Here is a 23,238-nt window from a genome sequence, read left to right on the forward strand (position 1 = left end):
AGACACATGTGTTCCCTTCTTCTGGGTGACCTTCCTTGATTGGGGAATAAAGAACAATTATGCATACATACATATGATATACATGAATTATCATACAGCATACTAACCCCAAGGAAAGCGAAGTCACCTTGTGCTTTGTGTTTTGTGTCTATTATCCTTGGGCTTATCTCACACTTGGGGGCTAAATCCCTGTGATAACGTGCTCCTTTCCCTTCTCATTTCTTATATGTACCACTACCTTAAAGCAATAACCCCCGATGAGGCGTGTGCGATCGCTTTAACGTAGGGGGGCATACATATCATTCATATCTCTTCAAGATACTTGAAAGTTTCTTGGTGAACTTAGCTTTGCCTTGAAAACCTTTGGTATTTTTCTTGCATGACTCATAGTGAGGGAACCTTACTACTGATAGTCATGGTTCTCCCTCATGATCTTCCCTTTTACTTTGTCAATCGAAGTCGTAAGATCCTTAGTCCACTGGGGGCTTGGTGTATCTTGCCTCCTTGACGTGGTGAAAGTTTTTCAATGTTGTTTCCTTGTACTTTACCGAAAGTATGGGCGTACGCTTATACTCCCGCTAAAGTGGGGGCTAAATGTAGTGTCCTAAAATTGCGACACTTGCAATTTCGACTACATTTGGGTCTTCACGATGGCGGCGCAACATTGAAATTGAATGGAGACCCCGAAACCTATTTGCGACACCAAAAACTGCATTTTTTTGCACCTTGGCCTGATCCCTCCTTGCACCCTACTGTCCCGGGAGGTGGGACCATGGCGCCCAGTGCCCTGGTCCCTGGCCCTATTTTGGGCCCGGTCTCTTGTTGGGCATCAGGTCTTGAAGTTTGCAAATTGGAAAATAATGTTTCTAGGTCGGCCTAAGGTCGGGAAAATCAGTCTCTCAACCCTAATTGACAAGTATATAAACTACTTTTCCTCTCCTAGAAAGGAAGGAAATAAGCAAGAGCAAGACGCGGAAGCGATATTCAAACATTCAAACATTCAAGCATTCAAGCATTCCTTCAAGCAATTGAGCATTCTAAGTCTCCATTCAAGGCTAGGTGTTGCATTCAAGACAAGGATTCAACCATTGAAGAGGAGATTACATACAACATACAACATACAACATACATTACACCTTCGCATGTAAGAATACAAACATTCTTACAACAAGGTATCAGTACTTGTTTACATTACAAACATTTACATTTACAACATTCTCATTTCTTGGTTAATTCTAAAACTGGGGTTTGACCTAAACGAAAACCCCTAATCCCTAACCCCCCAATCGTCCTCTATTTTCTGTGTGTAGGTTGCAGGTACGCGGCTGTAATTGAAGGTCTGGAATCCTTGTGCAGAGACGAATAGATCCCCCTTCATTTCGTGGATTTTTCAGAGGACCGTGTGCACTCCGGGCGCCATCGTCCCGTCAACTTTCACTCAAATTGGCAGAACAACATTGTCTTGACATTTTACTACTAATTCCAGGTTCCTAGCTTCATCCTGTATCCCTATCTCTGCTTATAAGCGAATCTTTCTTACTTTACATGCATTCCTAGTCCAATCATTCTATCTATATTCTTTACAAAAGAGGGTATCCTTGTTATCTCAACCCTTGAAACTCATTTAAAATCCAGTCTTGCATTGTGTGAGATTGGATCTTGTGGGTTTCAACCCCTCTTTTGAATGTAAAGTCTCTCCTAAGTGAAAACCATCAACCCTAGTGATCTCCCTTCTCTCTCCTTGGAGTGGGGGGGGGAGAACAACTAGGGTTTGATTTTTCCGCTTTACAACAGTCATGTTTATCTCAATGAAATACAGTCATGTTAATCTCAATGCAACGTTTTCCAGCATCCTCCCTACGTGTGCCAAAATAGGAGCTTTCGAACAAGGTATGGACATCAATCAAAGCATAATCGAGAGAGCATTGGAATATAGGTCGGTTCTTGTCCAACAAGATTCAGGACGTAGGGCCTCCACTAATAAGAGAACTCATAGTGGGTATGGGAGGAAGTCGGGTCTTATGTGGTTCAATGCAATCCCCATTCCATTCGTTCGAGTTACTTCATTAATGTCATCCAAATTCTCGGAGTGGTTTTTTTTATCCAATAACAAAAATCGCAAAATGGGGTAGCATACACACGGCATGTGAACTGTATGACAGAATACCTCAAAGAGATGTCATTTCATGGAATTTTAAGATCACAGGAATGCACAAAATGGATTAATTCGAATAAAACCTTACCTTGCTTGTGCAGAGATCACTCTGGTGGGGGGGGTGGTTAGGGAGGCAAGACGGTCGCCGCTTGTGCTTTCAAAATGAAAATGTTTTGTGTTTTTTTTTTTAAATAAAATGCCCGAGGTCGTCGGAATTCCAACGAACAGGGGCATAGGTCATCGAAATTCTGACGAACACGGGCATTTTAAAAAAAAAATCAAATTTTCACACAATGCTCCATGTCCGTCGAATTTTAACCCCAAATGTATTAGTGATAATACATAAAAAGGGTTGTACAAAATATGATACTTTATAGCCTTGTAGGCTAAAATTGATTGTTGAGAGCATGATGTCATCAATCTGGGACATTTCATCCCCTGTCAACACCTACAAACTAGAAATTGGACCAAGCATTAAAGATAGTTAGTATATCTTGTATTGTTTTGAATTCAAATTGTACTATTCTATTTTAACATGTTACAAAATTTATACCTCGGCATCGAAGTTGCAGCTATAGTAACTGGGGGAGGAGTATGGGATACCGTTGCTGCATCCTGAAATGCATATTATTTGTCTCAATTTAAATAGATGTATAAATGAAAATTCATTTATGTAATTACAAATTTAAAGTGACCGATAAATAAAATGCTATGAATTAAAATCAACACACCTATGTCTATGGCTCATGGGCAAACACCATGTCCATCAACTCATCTGTCAGCGCAAAATCCTCAACTGTGTGGGCCTGACATCTACTCCCACAAATCATGCACAGATGAGATGAGGATCCATCTGCACTGGGTGCATCATCTATCCCCAAGCATATCCTCGAGCAACTGACACACATATGCTGGATAGGCTCTCTATTGCCACCTAATGGCTCATCATCCAATACAATAGGGTGTGCTAATGACATCCCATGCTGGATGATGGCACCAGTCAATGTTGTGGCCGCCTAAAGAGTTTGTAGCTCCATTGACTCTTTCAGCTCTACTGGGACAGCCTGATGCACCTTGGGTTTGGGTGCTAGGGGGCGGTGACTCTTCGTGGGTAATCGCCTACGGGCTCCAAGTCTATCTTGGGTAGAGCCACCACCTCTACCATGGAACTCTCTCATTTCAAAATAGTTTGGGCACACATTGAGAACAAACTCATAATATACTTTTCTTAAAAAATATAATGGCACCTCATAATTATTAGAAGGTGGATCATCAAAGACCATCCACGACCTCTGCCAAAAAAGATTCTTCATCTGCATATTGGTACACCAATGTATGGGAAACCTCTTTGCATTAAGAGGTAATGACTGACCAGTTTTGGGATCAACGAAAAGGGCACATATTTGTTGTTTAGTAATATTTTTGTTTTTTACTCCATCCTATGATAGCCCATCGGCATAGGATTGATGACACCTATCCCTAAAGCTTCCCCATTTGGTAATTTGTGTGGAAACAGCTATGGCACCACTAGCTAATGTTTCTAGGCTAGTGGCGAAGGATTGATGATGCTCAAGTTCAGAAGTTTTCAATTTAACAACCAGTCTATTGATTTTAGACGTATTTTGTCCTAATTGATTAATTAATTGCTCCTATGTTTCGGGTGTGTGGTCAAAAGGAGGAATTGGGGGTTGTTCTTGTGTGTTTTTAGGAGGTGCATTTGGTTGTTCTTGTGGGTTTTAAGGAGGTGCATTTGGTTGTTCTTGTGGGTTTTCAAGAGGTGCATTTGGTTGTTCTTGTTCTGGATTAGAAGAATCTGGTTTTTGAAACAAAAAATGAAAAAACCTAATCAAAATTAATGAAATTAAATTCAAAATGTAAAACAAATTGAACAAACGGGAAAGAAAGATAAAAATAAACAAAAACTAACCTTGATCCATAGCTTGGAGGACAAATCTAGCACCCCATTCGTGGTTTAGGAGAGGAAATGGAAAAAAAATGAAGTAAAAAACACGCTATTCATGAGTAAATGAGACCCAGTTTTTTTTTTTTAACTTTTTTTACCAGGCACCACGTACGCGGTTATATTTGGATTATTAGCGCATACACACTCATTTTCCTATGAGCAACGCGTACACGCTCATTTGCCTAGGCATAGCGCTCATTTGCCTAAAAGCAACGCGTACGCGCTATCTTCTCTAGGCTCAGGAAGAGGAAACCTAAGCACGTACGCGGGAATTTCAAATTTTAAAACCGCGTACGCGCTGCTTGTTTTTCCATGTTTTTTTTGGGTGGTGTCCACTTTTCTAAACACCATCTTTGTGAACATACACTTTAATGTTTTTTGCCTTTATCGAGTTGCTTTAAAAGGAATTTTAAAAAACTATTCTATTACTTTTCATTAGAACTTTCTATTATAAGAATTGTAAATAGATGCTTTAGACATATAAAAATGAAATTTTTTTAAAAGTAATTTTTTATAATTTTATTTTTTTAAAACCTTGCGAATAAATGTTTTGTATTGGCAATGTGTTGTCATTGACGTTAACCTAATGTCTGGCAATCTTTGTTGTCATTGAGGAGAAGATTGAAATATGTATTGTGGTCATTTATGAATCAGTTGTTGTGTGTTGGGAATACTTGAGAGAAATTGCGCCTATCTAACTTAGTCAGTGCCTTGAATATGCAAAGGGAGATTCTTTGGAGGTTTAGAAGAGGTATTCATAGCAGTATATCAGTCTAGACACATGGTATGTATAGATACACATGATTTATGTTTTATTTCTATGATGGGGTTACTTTGGTTGGTGTCTACATGATTAGGAAGACAATTGGATGATGGTTGATATCAGTATCATATTTTGTGTTTGAAGAAAATTGTCTTAAGTGTTGAAACAATGCATTTTCCCTATGTTTATGGTTCGTATTTTGCTCTAAATTTTGCCCCAATATATCCTCTAGTTGTACAGTTTAGGGTTTAATATTTTTTGTGTACTAAGGTCCTACTCTCAATTTTTCAAGTCATAATATCTTCTACAGAAAAAATTATAAGGGTTTGTACTCTGAATCATAGTCTATTGGTATAAGGTGTTCATGTTGGCTCACTAGAATGTTTTGCATTCTATTGTAGTGATTGGTATAGCTATGTATTTTTGGGAAGATGATAAGGATATTATATTGGATCATCGATATGAGTTTGAAGTGTGTTGGTGCTTCAGTGCATAATATTCTTCATGTTGATATCACACAGCCTCTTTGGTCTGTACAATTCTACCAGTTCAGTGATGTTATTCTTATGCATCAACACTTGATGATTGATTATTTTAGGAGGTCTATGTAGAATTATATTAGATTGTCTTTAGTGCCTTCATCTTGGTCCACGTAATTTTTAGGTCTCTCTTCGAAGGTAAGAAGACAAACGAACATTAATTTTGACAGTGGTGTTGATATTTGGGCCGACTAGGTATGTTCCTTCAATTGTAGTTGATCTTGACCTATTTATTTGGCTTTGAAGGATGTGTTGTAGTTTAATTGGAGCTCAGTTTAGTTCTAGGTTGATATGAAACTTAATTTTGAAGTAGAAATTGTGATGATAAACTCAAGAAGGTAGGAAAAGATATAGTAAATCTAAAGATTCAATTTGAAGAAGGAAAGAAGGTTGATGACTGTCTGGAGACTAAGCTTCATGACAAAATTGTTGAATGCACCAAACTTGAAGAAAAGATTGTTTATCTATAAAATAAATTGGAGGATGAAAAATATCAAATTGAGAAAGGGCTAAAACTCAAAGCTAGTAGTGATTTTCTTGATGAGATGCTTAGTTTTTAGGAACCATAGAACAACAAGGGTGACCTTGTTTTTGAAAAAGGAGAGAGCTCTAAGACTAAAGACACAAATGAGAAAGGAAATGAAAAGGCTCAAGATGAATCCAAGAGGACAAAAGGTGATGTGAACAATTTCACTCAAGTTTGGAACAAAAGGAAGTATTACAAAAGGTTGGTTCCTAATCAAGTTTCTCAAACAAGGTACTCTCAGTCAGTTAATGGTAATTTATTTTCTTGCAATAAGATTAGACATAAGGTTGTTTAATGTAGGAATAGGATTAAAATGAATTCTTTGAGGCCCTCAAGGCCTCAACCATTTAATGGTCAGTGTTATGCTTGCAACAAATTTGGTCACAAAGCTGATGAATGCAGAAGTAAAATGATGAGAAATTGATTCATGAATATGAAAAATACTAAAAATGCTCAATTTTGCAATGGTCATTGCTATACATGCAACAAATTTGGTCATAAGGCTACTGATTATAGATCGAATGTGAGGAGTGGAAATTCTCCATAGCATGGCATTACATGTTATAGTTGTGACACAATAAACGAGGACATATAAGGTACTCTCAATCTTTTAATGGTAATAATTTTTCTTGCAATAAGATTGGACATAAGGTTGTTGAATGTAGTAGGATGAACATGGATTCATTTAGGCCCTCAAAGCCTCAACCATATAATGGTCAATACTATACTTGCAACAAATTTGGTCACAAAGTTGATGAATGCAGAAGTAAAATATGAGAAATGCTTTCATGAATATGAACAATACTAAAAATGCTCAATTTTTCAATGGTTGTTGTATATGCAACAAATTTGGTCATAAGGATACTAATTGTAGATCCAATGTGAGGAGTAGAAATTCTCTACAACATGGAATGACATATTATAATTGTGGCACAATAAACAAGGACATATTTCTAAGGTTTGTTGAGGAAAGAATGCTAGGTCTTCTATTCTACAGAAGAAGGTAGATCCTATTCAAATGAAGAAAGACATGGAAAAGACATGGATTAAGAGCCAGAAGAAAAGAAAGACAAATTATGTAAAGGATGGATCTCTACCTCGGGATGGTACAGATGGTTCTTTCAAAAACTAAATGGAAAAGGTATAGGCTTATGGGGAGTTATATGTGCAAAATTTTCAAACCCCCTATTAAGCATGGATGTTCAAATCTTCAGCTTATTAGTCAAAGTTGATTTGGATATGATGGTGTAGTGATGTTGAGTCATTTGGTCTGATTTGCAAAGAAAATGCCTCTCTTTCGAAGGAGTGCAAAATAATTTATTTATCCTTGTTATTGCAAATGGGTTAAAACTACTAAAACCTAATGAACAATTAATGCATTAGATGGGAGAAGTATATAGGAAACACTTGATCATTTTTTACCTCATTTGAAGTACTGAAGAGTGTTAAAGAGCTAAGGAATGAAAGAGAATTCTAGAGTGTGCTACTATGCAAACCTTAGTTGTCAATTTTATAGGTATTTTTAGTATTTACCGCACATCCTAAGTTCAAAAGTTGGTGATGGCTACTCCTAAGGTTATAGATATTGTGGACAAACCCCGATCTATTTTCAAGAAACATCCATTCAATCCTTCCATGGACAACACAACCAGTGAATTTTTACATGTGTCTATTAATTTTGTCCACTCTAAGGATGTGTGTATTTACATTCATGCTCATTTGGATGAGTATGATCATACGAAAATGGGATAGTTCAGAGAAGACAATTTGTTGGAAGACCAATTTATGTTGAAACCAAAATATGCTAGCATGTGAGATGAAATTGGATGTCTGGAGTTATTTTCTCATGTTTATAAGAGAGGAGATGGTTTGCATAGTACCGAGTCACATACATGAAGAATTCATCTAGTTGGACCAACCCTACATGATAACTAAGAAGGCTAGAAAGGAGGTTACTATTCTATGTTCCATTGAAGAAGTCCCAACCCTAAAATATATGAAGAATAATGTGGTCATAAGGTTAAACAAAGCCAAATTTGACAAGTGGGCACTCACCATTGATGACATCATTGATTTGGGAGTTAGGCATGTTTCCATGAGGATTTCATATATTGCTTATCAAATGGTAAAAGAAGTTAAAGATGTTGATTTGTGTGATATACTTAGATAGTAGTTGATGGAGAATTTACAAAAGACCAAGGAAACAAGGTGCCCATTTTAATATGGATCCATAATTATCCATTTATTGTTTTTTTTAATGAGAGAATTGCTAAGAGTTAAAAACATTATCTAGAGAAATAATATATCAAAAAGTTCTTAGATTAGAGAACATATTCATATCTTTCTGGACAGGTAAGCTAGATGCAACCTATTGGGGCTTTTTCAAAACATCTCAAAATGAATTGAATATGAGGTACAAGATACTTGCACAAGTTGTAGAGACATATGAGGTGATCACATTTATGGTGGAAAAAGAAAACTACTTTATGGAAGCTATTGAGCCTAGGACTTCTTGGATCCCTAACTTTCCATATCAGGTATCTAAACCTAAATGGATTGGATATGCAGATTTATTGGTCAAGAAACCCAAAGACCCTAATGCAGAAATACCTAGCATCCATAAAGAAATTACAAATAATTTAATCAAAAAGAGGGTAGATGAAAGGTTTGAGAAGATGAAGGGTGATCTGGAGGAGAGGTTTGGAGTACCATCTAGGAGTATTGTTGAGGCATCTAGGATTGTTACTGGTGCCCCTCAATCACCCCAAGCACCTAGGAGAATGGGAAGGTCTACTACTGCTACTGTAACACTTCCTACACCAATTTGGTTGCTCAAACTCCTCCAAGCATAAAGAGGTCTATTATTGATGCAGGAGCACAGGTGTACTTCTTACCGAGAGGCAGTTAGCAGTGGAATTGCTTGTAGATCATGGCATTTCTTCATGTTTGAGAGTTTAGAAATGAGGATTTAGTTTTATTCTCTTGCGTTTGTTGTCTTTTTTGTGTTCAAGTTTCATGGTGTTTGTATTTATTTCCGATGAGATATCGATTTTGATATTGGCCCGGTTGATATGTTCTTACTGGTTAGTCTTCCAATGTGTTGAGCGAAGTTGGATCAGGTTGTGGTTGATTTCTGTGACTTGCATATCATTGATTTATGTTTCTTGTGCTTTGTCTGATGTTACTGGAGGACCACATGATGTTTTATGCATTTTGGAATTGATCTTAGTGATTTGAGCCAACATGTTATTGTTAGCACGTTCCATTATGAACCGGTTGGTCTTTGGGCCAACTTGATCAAGTTATTATTATTTGTGGACGATATAAATAGAAATTTTCAAATCATTTGAGAAGATAGAAAATAGAAGATAGAGATTGAAGACAAAGTTTAGAGATCGAGCGAAGATGTAGAACTGGCGAGATTCTGGTCCTATGGATTGAAGTCGAAAGGGTTGAGGTCCAGATTAGGGTTGATCTGGAAGAATATTACCAAAGGCCGATTTGATGTGTAGATGATTTGTGGATCTTATATATGTGTTGTAAGCATTGTTTGTATCCTGGATTATGATCCAGCATGTGGCATGTGTAATTCTTCAATCTGTTATAAGAATTATTTATATTGTTTACCGGTTATGTATTTTGTGATGTTATCGGTTGTTCTTCCATTTCTGGCATTGTGTTACCGATTACCGGTATATATTGCATGGCGTTTGTGTTAGGCTGCAAGGATGGGTTGTCCTTCATTGGATCTCCCTACCTTGACTGCATCAATTACTACTATCATAAAGCCACCTGAGGCTCCCACAAAGGAGAAGAAACCAAGGAAGAAACAACAAGCAAAGAGAGAAAGAATAAAAGTAGTTAATACTTATGAAAAAGATGATGAAGAAGAAGATGAAGAATGAAGTCCTTTGAGTTGAAAAGAAGAGAAAACAAGAGGAAGCAGGAGGAAGTTCTAAAAGAAAGGACAAAGGAAAAGGAAATTTGAAAGGAGATGCCAAAAAATTATAGAAGACTCCTCTGCAGACTCTTGAACAAGATCAGTTTAGTCTAGATGCAATTTTGAATGCACTTGAATGCCATGGAGCATTGGAGAGAACAATTGAACTATATTTGGATATGCCTTTGTACAATCAAGAGACCATTGAGAAAGAAATCATTATTTACATGATCAAGTGTAACTTAACACTAAGTGACATGTTTGACCAGCTTTTGGAGAGCCTTGCAGATGTTTTGATGGAGAACAGAGATGAAGTTGTAAATCTTGATGCAAAGTTCAGAGAATAAGCACTATTACAAGCTAGATTGGTATTGTCTAAGAAAGAGAAAACAAATGTAGTTTAGAGACAAGCACAAGAGTTAAGATCCAAACATAGGGTGCATAACCTTATGAGCATGAGAGAAGAGGATAGATAGGAAGTGTAGAGGGAAATCAAAGAGATACCTACAAAAAAAATTGAAGGAGATGGAGATAGAAATAGTGATAGAAGAGTGTTCTCCTCTGGGTGACAATGACCTAGAGGATCTCTCTAACATTCAAGAAATTGATGTGTCTATTTTTGGTGAACTAGTGATAGAGATAGGTGGTGATGTTGAGCCAAGAAAGGTAACTCCTCTAGAGAAGTCAAATATTGATGCACCTAATGCAAAGAAAGGGAACGAAGAGAGTGTTCCTCCTTCAAGAAATACAAATCAAAGTGTAGAGAAAAATGTTTTGAAGAACACTGGCAATGTAAAGGAAAGTGCAAAAAATAAAGAGAATACAAAAATGTTGAAGTTGAAAAGAATGCTATGAATACACACACATAAAGGAATATAGATGTAGGAAGAGAAGGAGAAAAGGAAAGGTCAGTGTAATGAATATTGATGATGGAGAGGAGAGGGAAGAAAACAATCCTAAGAAGGATACTACAAAGAGTGTTCAGAATGTGCCTGAAGAGACAAATAAGAAGCAAGAGGCTTCTTCCAATAATGCAGGTGTTGGTGATTCTTTTAAAGACCTATTAGGTCTCCAAATGCAGTTTGAGCCTGTGGTAACCCCACAATTATTGCATATACCAACACATGAGGGGCAAATAGATATGCCAGACATTTCGCCACTTCACAAGTATCAATTGGCGATATATTGCATACATCTGCAAGGAAGGATCTTTTGCAGGTACATGCGAAGAAAGAAAGTGGCATTAATGATGTAGTAAAGATAATTTGTGAGGGCTTACAAGAGGTAAATGTTAATGGATCTTTAGCTCTAGAACAACAGTTGAAACTATTTATGGATTCCTATAAGGTAATTCAACTCATGCAAAGAAGAAGGCAAAAGATAAAGCCTTAATAAATTTTAATGATAAGAGGATGACATAAGTTTTTGACAGGTGTGATAATGCACACAATTCACTACAAAATAATATAAAGAAATTTAAAGATTGTTCATGATGTTGTAGTGTTATACCAATTTTGTTTGAGGTGGCCAAATTCCACAAAAAGTATCAAAGGTCAAATTGACTCAATTGGGTCTCAGATCTTTCAATAAGTCAGTGCATATGAACTTGGGAAGGATAAAGATGGCTCCATCAAAACTCAAATAGAATAACTTCACGTGTAGCCATCTTTGTTGCAGGAGAAAAGAGACGAAATAAAGAAGCAATTTTGTATGCTGAGGAAATGGTAGATCTGAGGTTGGCTTCCTTATCTAGAATTTTGAGAGAAGCTAAGCAAAGAGTAAAAAATGAAGGTATTAAATAATGTTGATTTTACTTAGGACTTCTGCATACAATTTGAATGTTAAAACTGGATTCTTGTCTCAACAAAGGCTACTTAGGATACCACTCTCTTTGAGCTCAAGTTAAAGTATAAGGGTATCCTACCTTCTAAGGGAGCTACTAAAGCGTAAATAAGATAGTTTTTGAATTGATCGTAATTTTGGGTCTATAGTTGAAGATTTGTGTACATGGTATCAATTTTGTTGAGAGATCTTCATCCAAGGGAAATAATTTTAAAATAATGCACATTGTTAGGGAGAGCATGTACAATAGTATTTTGGTTAAGAAGATATTACACCCTTTGTCCTTGATGTTAAAGGGTGAGAGAGATTGGATTATACTAGAGAGATATAGGTGAAAGAGGGAGAGATTGTAGATATATATACGGTGTTACCATCAATGACAAAGGGGGAGATTGTTGGCAATGTATGTTGTCATTGATGTCGACTTATTGGTTCACAATATGTGTTGCCATTGAGGAGATGATCAAAATATGTATTTTGGTCATCGATGCATTAGATGTGTGTTGTGCATGTTTGAGAGCAATTGTGCATGTCTAATTCAATTAATACCTTATATATACAAAGGGAGATTGTCTGGAGGTTTAGTAGAGGTATTCATGGATATTAGTTTGAACACATCATATGTATAGATACAAATTATTTATATTTTGGTTCTATGATGTGGCTACTTTGGTTGTTATCTACATGATTAGGAAGATAGTTGGATGATGGTTGAGATCAGTCTCATATTTTGTGTTTGAAGAAAATTGTCTAAGTGTTGAAACAGTCCATTTTCCTTGTCTTTGGCCTGTATTTTGCCCCACATTTTACCGCATTATATCCTATGGTTGTGCAGTTCAAAATACAAGATTTGTTACTATAAATTTTTCAAGTCATAATATCTTCTACAAAAAAAGTTATAAGGTGTGTACTCCAAATCACAATCTATCAATATAAGGTGGTCTTATTGTCTCACTAGAATGGTCTACATTTTATAGTAATGATTGGTATGGCTATGTGGTTTTCCACAAAAAAAATTATAAGGGTTTGTACTTAGGATCATAGTCTATCAATATAAAATGTTCTGCATTCTACAACGGTGATATGGAATGGCTATGTGATTTTGAGTTGATAAGGATAGTGTATTGGATCATCAATATGAGTTTCAAGTGTGTTGGTGCTTTGATGCATAATATTCTTCATGTTGATTTCACAAAGTTTGTCTGGTCTGCATAGTGTCTACCAATTCAGTGATGTTATTCTTCTGCACCAACACTTGATGATTGATTACTTCAAAAGATGTGTGTAGAATGATTGTAAATGGTCTTCAATGCCTTCATCTTGGTCCACATAATGTTTTGAATCTCTCTCTAATGGTAAAAAACAAATAGTTAGCAATTTTGACAATGGTGTTCATACTTGGGCCAACTGGGCATGTTCCTTCACTTGCAGTTGATCCCACCTTGTTTCTTTGGCTTTGAAGGATGTTTTGAGGTATGATTGGAGCTTACTTAAGTTCTAGGTTGATCTGCAACCTAATTTTGTGATTGATACATATGGTTGAAGCTGACCTATTCTAGGTCATTTTTCATTTGTTGAGTCCTATTTGAGTCGACCCAATTGATGTTTTGAGTTTTTGAGAAAGATATATAAGGATAAATCATTTATGAAAATGTGAGAGTTGATGTAAAGTATAGTAATGTGCAAAATCAATTAGTAACATATCAGATGATTATGAAGCATACAAGATCTATGATAGAATATTTAGGCTACAAAGAGGATTGCACTATCAACATTTGTCAGATTCTTCTACAAAGTTCACATTATGTTTTTCATTGTAATATCGTTGTATTTTGCCCTGGAGAAGTGATCTTCAATTTGCAAGCCCATTTGCATCTTGCCCTAAGGCAATGTGCCTTAGCCTACAAGTCAATTCAGGAAGCAATGAGCCTAAAACAAACATTGTAATACATGTTTTATAAATTGTGACTTGATCATCACCATGGTTTTTCCCTCCCAGATTTTTTCACATAAAAATCTTAGTGTTCTTCTATGGTGTATATTCTATTTCTATTCTTTACTTTTGTAGATCTTATTTAATGCTTTATTTAAGTTAATGAATGGTAAAATTTTAGTTTATGTTGATTCATCCCCCCCTCTCAACGTCCAAGCGTTTTCAACATTTTGAACTCATAGAGGCAAATAAGAGTGGCAAGCTTACACAATTAAAATTTTCTTTCAAGTTTCCAAATTAAAAATCTGTATTGTATTTGTACAAGTTTGGCAAGTCAAGCAATAAAAGTTCCCAATTAACTCTCAACATCAATCTTCGAACTTGCAAAGTAGTTTTGTATGCTTCAGTTGTTGTTTATATTGAATCTTGTTCTTCATTAACTATTGTTATAAATATTATATTTCATGTTCAAAGCAATCCATATGTTGATATGGATTCAAAGATCTGTGTTTTAATCATTGAAAAACATTACCATTTAAATTTATATTACAATTTAACTACAAAAATTAAAAACCTCATAAGATAAAAACACTTTTGATCTCATGCACCTATCTTTGTAATCAAATGATAAGTCTAAATTATTTCTACCCAGTATTTTGTTTACATGCAAAACCCTCAAAATATTATATTATTTGTAATGTATACAAGCTGCAATCTAGTTAACCTCTTCAAATTTTAAGAATAGATTAAATTAAAGGCTTCACCAATTAATTTGAAAAGAGGATTTCCTCACAATATTCTTGTAAAATTTTATCTAAAATTGCACATCACAATAAAATCTAGCTAGAAAGAGAGAACTAAACTTGTAGAATAGAGAAAAATTTAAGAGGAATAACAATGAAAAGTTGTATCATTAACTGATTGATTTACAAATGAAGGAATTACAAAATAAATAGAGCCTCCATTAAAACAGAAAAGGAGGAAAAAATAGGAATAAAACTGAAAAAACAGAGATATTCCTTAGTTAGCTTAACAACTAAGCAAAAAATGGTTTTATTCAAGTCATGGGATTAAAATAGAAATCCACAATAATAATCCCATAAAACATAGAGGAAAGTTGATTTGTGTGCACTAACACCCCCCCTTAAGTCTAACTAAGGAGACAAAAGCCTAAGGAAAGGAAAGAGGAAAGAGGAAAGAGGGAAAACCCAGTGGGAACAAAACCCCCCCTCAAAATTACAAGAGATGCAACTATATGAAGTGCATAAGAACGTCCCTTGAGATAGAAGAAAAATGTGGAAAATTGTCTACCATAGTGTTGAATAAAGAACCTCCTCAAAAGCCAAGATGATGATCAAGATCAAGATTATGTATGAGTGCCCCCGATGACACTAATCGGCAAAACATTTGTCTGTCGAAAATACAAAAGACAACAATCTACATGAGTGACCCCAACGATGTTAATTCATATAACGCCAGTCGTACAATTTCATAATTCTAATACATTGATTACATGTTAACTATTAGTATGTATGTTAACAAATCAATAATAAAATCTAAACTGAATTATGATGTTTGACCGGTCACACCCTTTTATGTTAACGGGCTATGATAAGTGATGATCTTAAATTGTTATCGAGCTATGTTATTAACGAGTTGTGTTAATATTGTTAACGGGTTGTTAACGGATGATGAGTGGCACGCATGGAAGAGATGTGTCTTCCCACATGGGAAGACATATATCTTCACTACTTAACCCCTCTTCTACATATATATAACACACATACAATAAGGAGGAACACAATACTGAAATCGATAAGTGTTGTGCTTCTTTTCATTCGCACTATTGCAGTTCAAATTTAATTCCAGACTATATCTTTATCTCTTCTATCCTCTTGATCACAAAATTTAAAATAAACTTAGCATGGTATCAGAGCTAAGTTAAGGAAGATCAAATTAAATTTTGTAATGATCTTATAGACATTCACCTGGCTCTTAGAAGATCACATTCCTATAATCCTAATGGCAACCAGAGTTAGGTTTGAAGATCGACAAGATGGAGCATCAAATTTTGTATCTTGGAAATTCAAGATCATGCTTATTTTGAAAGGAAATAAAATTGACTCCCATGTCAAAAGTGAAATTCCTGAACCCTCTGATGATACAGAGAAAATTCAGTGGAGCAAGGACAGTGAGAAGGCTCTTAAGATAATTGTGGATTCAGTGAGAGACCACATTGTGCCAGATATTTATAAATATCAGACGGCTTTTCAGATGTTCAAAGCCCTAGCTGACATTTATGAAATTAACAACACTAGTAGGGTTCTCACCTTGAAGAATCAACTACACCATATAAAGATGAATAAAGGAGAGACAGTTACATCCTATTTCTTGAGGATCACTGAGCTTAGGGATCAACTATCCACTATTGGACATCTAGTGGACAACAAAGAACTTGCTATGATGGCCCTAAATGGACTTCCTACCCTATGGGAATCGTTCATTCAAGGAATCAGTGCTCATTCTAAATTTCCTAAGTTTGATAGATTGAAAACCAATTGCATTCAAGAGGAATCTCAGCTTGTCACAAGAGGAATAAAACAAAACAATGGTAATGAGGACATTCAAGTTCTAAACTCTGATTCCCACAAGAAAGGAAAGAAGAAGAACGTTAAGAGAAAGAGGGACAATGGCTCAAATGGAAAGAGGTCTTCAAAGAAGAAGAGAGACGTGTCTGAAGTACAATGTTTCAAAATTGACCAATATGGGCACTATGCAATGAAGTGTCCAGACAGGATCAAGCAATAGGCTTCAATGGTAGAAGTTAAGAAAGGGAGTGATTCTGAGAGACTAGTCTTCTACTCAGGCCTCTCTAGTCAAGTCACATACAGTTCCAACACATGGGTGATAGACAGCAGAGCATCTCGACACATCACTAGATTTTGTGAGCACCTAGATACACTTGTGGAAAATTCAAATGAAGAAGTGACAATTGGTGATGACTCAAATTGTCAAGTTATGGGAATAGGAACCTGCAATATCAACCTAAAGTCAGGCATATCCCTACAGCTGACTAGAGTTCTATTTGTACCTGGTATAAAGAGAAACCTTTTCTCAGTTTCTGCACTTGAAGATAAGGGTTACAAATTAACCTTTATGGAATGAAAGGTACTTGCTTGGCCAAAGAACTCTACCATCAAGAAAGCTCACACCATTGGAGTAAGACAAGGGAGCCTCTACAGACTTTGCACCACTCCACCTCAAGCCTTGATTCATGAGACTCCAGATTTGAATGAACTTTGGCACAAAAGATTAGGGCACCTTCATTTTCATATCCTACCTAAGATAGAGAATATGGTGATTGGCTTACCCAAGTTAAGTCACATCTCTAAAGGAGCATGCAAGGGTTGTGCCTTGGGAAAGAATACTAAAGGGTCTTTCAATTCTAGCAATAGCAAATCCAAAAATTTATTAGAATTAGTTCATTCTGATTTATGTGGACCCATGTTTGTACCCTCCTTAGGAGGATTTTTATATTTGTAATATTTGTAGATGATTATTCTAGGAAGACCTAAATATATTTTCTGAGGTACAAAGAGTTTGAAGAAATCCTTTCTAAATTTAAGGAATTCAAAGCTCTTACAGAAAACATGACAGGTAAGAAAGTCATAACCTTAAGAACAGACAATGGGGGGAATACACTTCTGATATGTTTAAAGATTATTGTATGAATGTTGGGATTAAGAGGGAGTTAACTATACCTTATAACCCACAACAAAATGGGGTAGCTGAAAGAAAGAATAGGACTATAGTAGAAGTTGCTAGGGCTATGTTGTTTGACCAAAATATAGAAACCTCATTTTGGGTTGAAGCATCTAGGACAGTTGTGTACATTCAAAATAGATGTTTGCATTCTCTTCTTGATAATAAAACCCATGAAGAAGCTTTTACTGGTAACAAACCTGACATAAGTCATCTCGGGATCTTTGGGTGTCCAGTCTATATTCATGTTCCCAAAGAAAAGAGATCAAAATTAGAACCTTCTGGAAAGAAAGGGGTTTTTTTTTGGTACAGTGAAACCTCTAAGGCTTACAGAGTATACATACCTGGACAAAGGCAAATTGAACTAAGCAGAGATGTCATCTTTGAAGAAGACATGGCATTAAGGAGGTCCAAAAGCTCTAATGAATTAGAAAACCAAGATCCTCCTACAAGCATGGATGAGGATCCCACCCCTAAGATTCAAAGGGAGACCCCTAAAAACATTGAGCATGAAGTTCAAGACTTACCTTTGGAAGAACATTATCCCGAAACTAGGAAGAGACCACTTTGGGCTAAAAAGATGCCTCAAGAAGCTAAAAAATATGCTGCTCCAAAGGGGACCTTCAGAGAAAGTAAGAGACCTAACCTATTTTCCAGTTATGTTGCCTTGATGAGTGAAACCATTGATGCAGAACCTTCCTATGCTGGAGATGCTCTCAAGCATCAAGTTTGGAAAGATTCTATGTCAGAAGAGTATCAGTCAATTCTAAAAAATAATGTCTAGGATATTGTGCCTAGGCCTAAAAGCAAATCTGTGGTATCTTCTAAATGCCTCTTCAAAATCAAACATGCAACAGATGGCAGCATTGAGAAGCACAAAGCAAGGTTTATTGCTAGAGGTTTCTCATAGAAAGAAGGTATTGACTATGAAGAGACATTTGCTCCTATTGCCAGATAAACTTCTGCCCAAGTAGTTTTGGCTATTGCAGCATCTAAAGGATGGAAAGTCCATCAAATGGATGTTAAGGCTGCTTTTCTGAATGGTAAGATTGAAGAAGAAGTTTATTTGGAGCAACCTAAAGGTTTTGTGATTCATAAGGCTGAATCACATGTCTGTAGATTAAAGGAAGCCCTATATGGACTGAAACAGGCCCTTGGAGCATGGTATGAAAGAATTGATCACTATCTCTTGAAATTAGGGTTTTCCAAGAATGAAGCAGATCCAAATCTCTACTACAAGGTAATCAATGGTGAATTATTAATTCTTATTGTTTATGTTGATGATCTACTAATCACAGGAGAGGATAATCATATTTCTCGGTGTAAGAAAGAATTAGCCTCTGAGTTTGATATGAAGGATTTAGGAATTCTTCACTACTTCCTTCGATTGGAAGTTTGGCAGTAAGCAGATGGTATAATCCTTAATCAAGGAAAATACACCATTGATATACTCAAGAGATTTGGAATGATGGATTGTAGATCCATGACCACACCCATGGAGACAAATTTGCACAAGCTAAAGGAAGCAATTGTAGAATCAGAGTTTGCAGATCCTACTCTCTACAGACAGATTATTAGATCTCTGATGTATTTGGTAAACACAAGACCTGATATGTGTTATGATGTTAATACACTAAGCCAGTTCATGTGTGAACCTAGGGAAATACATCTTGTTGCTACAAAGCATATTTTGAGATATCTTCAGGGAACTATTAGTTTTGGTCTGAAATATAAACATGTAGACCTTGACCTACATGGGTTCACTGATTCTAATTGGGTTGGAAGCATAGTTGACAGGAAAAGCACATCAGGATGTTGCTTCAGTTTAGGATTAGGAATGATCTCATGGGTATGTAGAAAACAGTCTTCAGTTGCTCAGAGTTCTACAGAAGTTGAATACATTGCAACCTCCATGGGAGCAAGAGAAGCAGTATGGCTCTGGAAATTTCTTGTAAGACTGTTTGGTTAGCCCTTAAATCCTATTGTCATTTATTGTAACAATCAGAGTTGCATCAAGCTTTCAATGAATCTAGTATTTCATGACAAGTCTAAACACATTGAGATTCCTTATCACTATGTTTGAGATATGGTGGAAAGGAATGTTATCCGACTCAATTATATTAGTACAAGTGATCAGATTGTAGACATTCTTACCAAGCCTCTCTCCAGGATCAAGATTGAACACACTAGAGATAAACTTGGTATGGTTGAAAATGTTATTTAATTTTGAGATAGAGTCTCATTTATTCTGATATACTAATATATTTAAGATGTTTAATGTGTAAACTCTTTTATTTGTCATGTGTGTAACTCCATGACTTCATGGGCCCTCCTATGAACGTTATTGAAGGGTGACGACTCTTCAATAATGAACACTTGTTTCAAATTGATATTGTAAGGTGATGATTTTAGAATTATCAATTTATCTATCTTGATGGATGTATATGGCGAAAATGGATAACAATAATAACGATATTGAAAGTCTAAATGAATTCAACCACAAAACCCTAGCCTAACAACAACAAAGATCCACCATAACATATGAAGATTACCTAAGACAATGCAAATCAAATGAAATCACAAAGATTATACCATCACATGTCCAATAGGGTTTGGATCTCCATTCTTCCTATCTCCATTGATCTTGCTTGATATATTTGCTCTCAGATTTTATGTGCACAAGAGCTCAACAAAGAACGGAATGTGGTTGCAAGTAGGATCGCCTATGTTCAAAAGCGTAGTGTAGTCAAGTAGTCAACGGGGGGGTTTGATAATGAAGGAAGCATCTCCTTATATAGAAGACACTATATGAAATGGAGGGATAAGATTAAGAGGTGTAAAAGGAGGTCGGCTATGATTAGAGGGTAGGTAAAAGAAATAATAAAATAATGAAAGGGGTAGGTAGTGTATGAATTAAGAAATGAATGACATGTGTCATGGGTAGAAAAGGTTAATGAATTAATTAAATAAATAAAGATTTATTTATTTAATAGAAGAAGTGGGATAATTAAATAAATAAGATATTTATTTAAATGAGGAAAATTTAAATAAATAAATATATTTATCTAAATGAGAAATAAGGCTAGAAGAGGATAAATGAATTAATTAAATAAATAAAGATTTATTTAATTAATAGAAGAAATATTTATTTAATTAGACTGGACAATTTTGGGTGTCTACATTTTGCCCCTCTTTGAGACAATGCGGCTTGTCGCGTTGTTTCAAAGAAGATAAGATGAACTGATATAGAGTTGCCCCAAGATGGAAATGATATGCCCCCTCGAGAGATTGGATGAAAAAATGTCTGAAAAGATTGCAGACAATCTCTTGATAAGAAAGACGGGATAGAATGGACTGACCGGATAAAGTGACAGAGTCACGGGATAATGAAGACTGACTCGGGAAACAAGGGCTAGGGCAGTCTATAAGATAGACCACGAGGGAAATACATCCTCATTGTCATCTACACCTCCAAGAGATTAGAGTGTAGAGAGAGAAAAGAGCAGCAACAGTCAGCAATGATGGCTTTGGTTCACATATTCGACCGCGTTCGCCGATTCCAAAGGCCAGCAGAGGTAGGAGAGCCAGTAAATACCACAAAACCTCCTTGTACTTTGATGCATTTATTGTTGTCATTAATGCATGCTAGGCAATGTAATAAATGTGCGTTTATGTCAAGAAAACGCGTTTGTGTCCAAAAATGTGAATTTGTGTCTTCTAGGTCAAATCAACAATTCTGTGATGAACATACATTGTCGATTGGATAAGCTACTGAGAGGATACACTCAAGTAGGTCCTCTAGGGAAAACTAGGATAGCAAATAGGGCTAGGATTGACAATTCTGTGATAGAACATATGTTGCCAATTAGGAAACTACTCAAGAGGATTCACTCAAGCATAGGCCCTAGGATAAGATAGATCAAGGCACATTGTGATGAACAGTGAGTACCAAGATATAGTACTTTGTGATGAACAGGGAGTACTAAAATATGAGCAGCACTTTGTGATGAATAGTGAGTGCAAATGTGAGCAACACTTTGTGATGAACAGGGATTGCCAAACATGTAGTACTTTGTGATGAACAGGGAGTACCACTAGGATAGAAGCAACACTTTGTGATGAACAGTGAGTGTCACTAGGACTGAGATGATTGATTTGTGTGACTGCAGGAGTATTTGCCTATGCTGGAGTCACGGGAGAGATTCCCATTGACTCAGAGGTTGCGACCTGAGTTGACAGCCGAGGACCGAGTTACGATTGAGGCTATGGGATTGAGACATATTCTGTATGTGCCTGAGTTTTGGGCGAACATGGGATTGCTGACTGCACTGGCGGAGAGGTGGCACTCTGAGACTTGCACTTTTCATTTGTCGATGGGGGAGATGACAGTCACCGTGGAGGATGTATACAAGATTCTACGAATACCAATCGATGGGGAGCTGATTCCGTACGATCGAGATGGAGATAGGGAGGCCCTGAGACAAGTGTTTCAAGATCCAGGACTAGAGATGAGGGTTGGACACATGGCATGGGACACGATAACACAGACAGGATTAGCACTACCAGTAGTATTGGCAGGAGTGATCAGTGGGTTCCTCTGTCTGGATAGGGCGACAGGAGGATTGGCTGCGGGATCGGGGAGGAGGAGAGGAGGAGGATGAGACAACTAGGCTCAGGAGATAGAGGGGACAGGAGAGATGATCATGGGGCGGGTCCTTTCAGGGCTCAGACTCCATTAAGGCCAACCGGCTCCGAGGGAGGGAGCTCATCGTAGCCATAGAGGGCTCCCTATGTATCAATTTTGTACCATTTTGTATGATGATGTAGACACCTACGGGTGATTGTAGCCATATGATTTTGACATCATTGTATAATGACACTTATGATTATATATATGAGATGATTCATCTTTGCAGCAGCTATATGCATGCGTACCTATCTGATGTATGTTTCTATGTGATGCTTATGATATGGATGCAAATATGTATATGATGCAATGCAATATATTTTTTTGTTCTTTTATGTTTTATATGTGTATGCATGATGCAAATGTGAATGTATGTAATACAAATGAATATGATAATGCAAATGTAAATTGTGCTAACAGGTGTTGTGTGCAGGATGTGATGCAGTTGTGATATATATATATATATATGAATGTATGAAATGCTTATATGTAGTAATGCAGGTACAACTACATGAAATGCAAATGTTTTTGGTGTGTCATTATACTCAGTCATGTGATAGCAAGCTACGCGAACTCGAGAAGGACGATGGAAGTCAATCAAGAAAGGGGGATGGAAGACAAAAGATATGAAAGTGAAAGAGCTTCTTGTGCGTTATCATCATTGAGCTTTATTATGGCAAGTAGGTTATGAGAATCGAGGCATATGTTCAACCTAGAAAGTCATTGTACCTATTTGCATGGAGATAAGACAGTCACAAACAAAGAATGCCCCAGTTCATACTAGACTCACAGTGTCCTCATACCCTTGGACAAGTCATAGCATTACTAAGAGACAATCCACAGACAGCAAATACAAATAGGTGACGATACCCCATCCTCACCTTTCTAGTCAAAGACATCCTGGAGATAGAATATCTAGTCAGAGACATCTTGAAAAAGCTAAAAGACATGTCACCAAAAGATAAAATCAAAAGAAAACCAAGACTCGACACCAACATCCACTGTAATCCTCAAATTTAGTGTCTCTTGTCACTTGTATAAGTCTTATTTGATTGTAGTCACAATGTTTACTTTCACAGAAAGGATAGATAGCACTGAACTATATGTTGTCTGAGTCTGTTGAAAGAT

This window comes from Cryptomeria japonica, chromosome 2, assembly GCF_030272615.1.
Source record: "Cryptomeria japonica chromosome 2, Sugi_1.0, whole genome shotgun sequence".
NCBI lineage: Eukaryota > Viridiplantae > Streptophyta > Pinopsida > Cupressales > Cupressaceae > Cryptomeria > Cryptomeria japonica.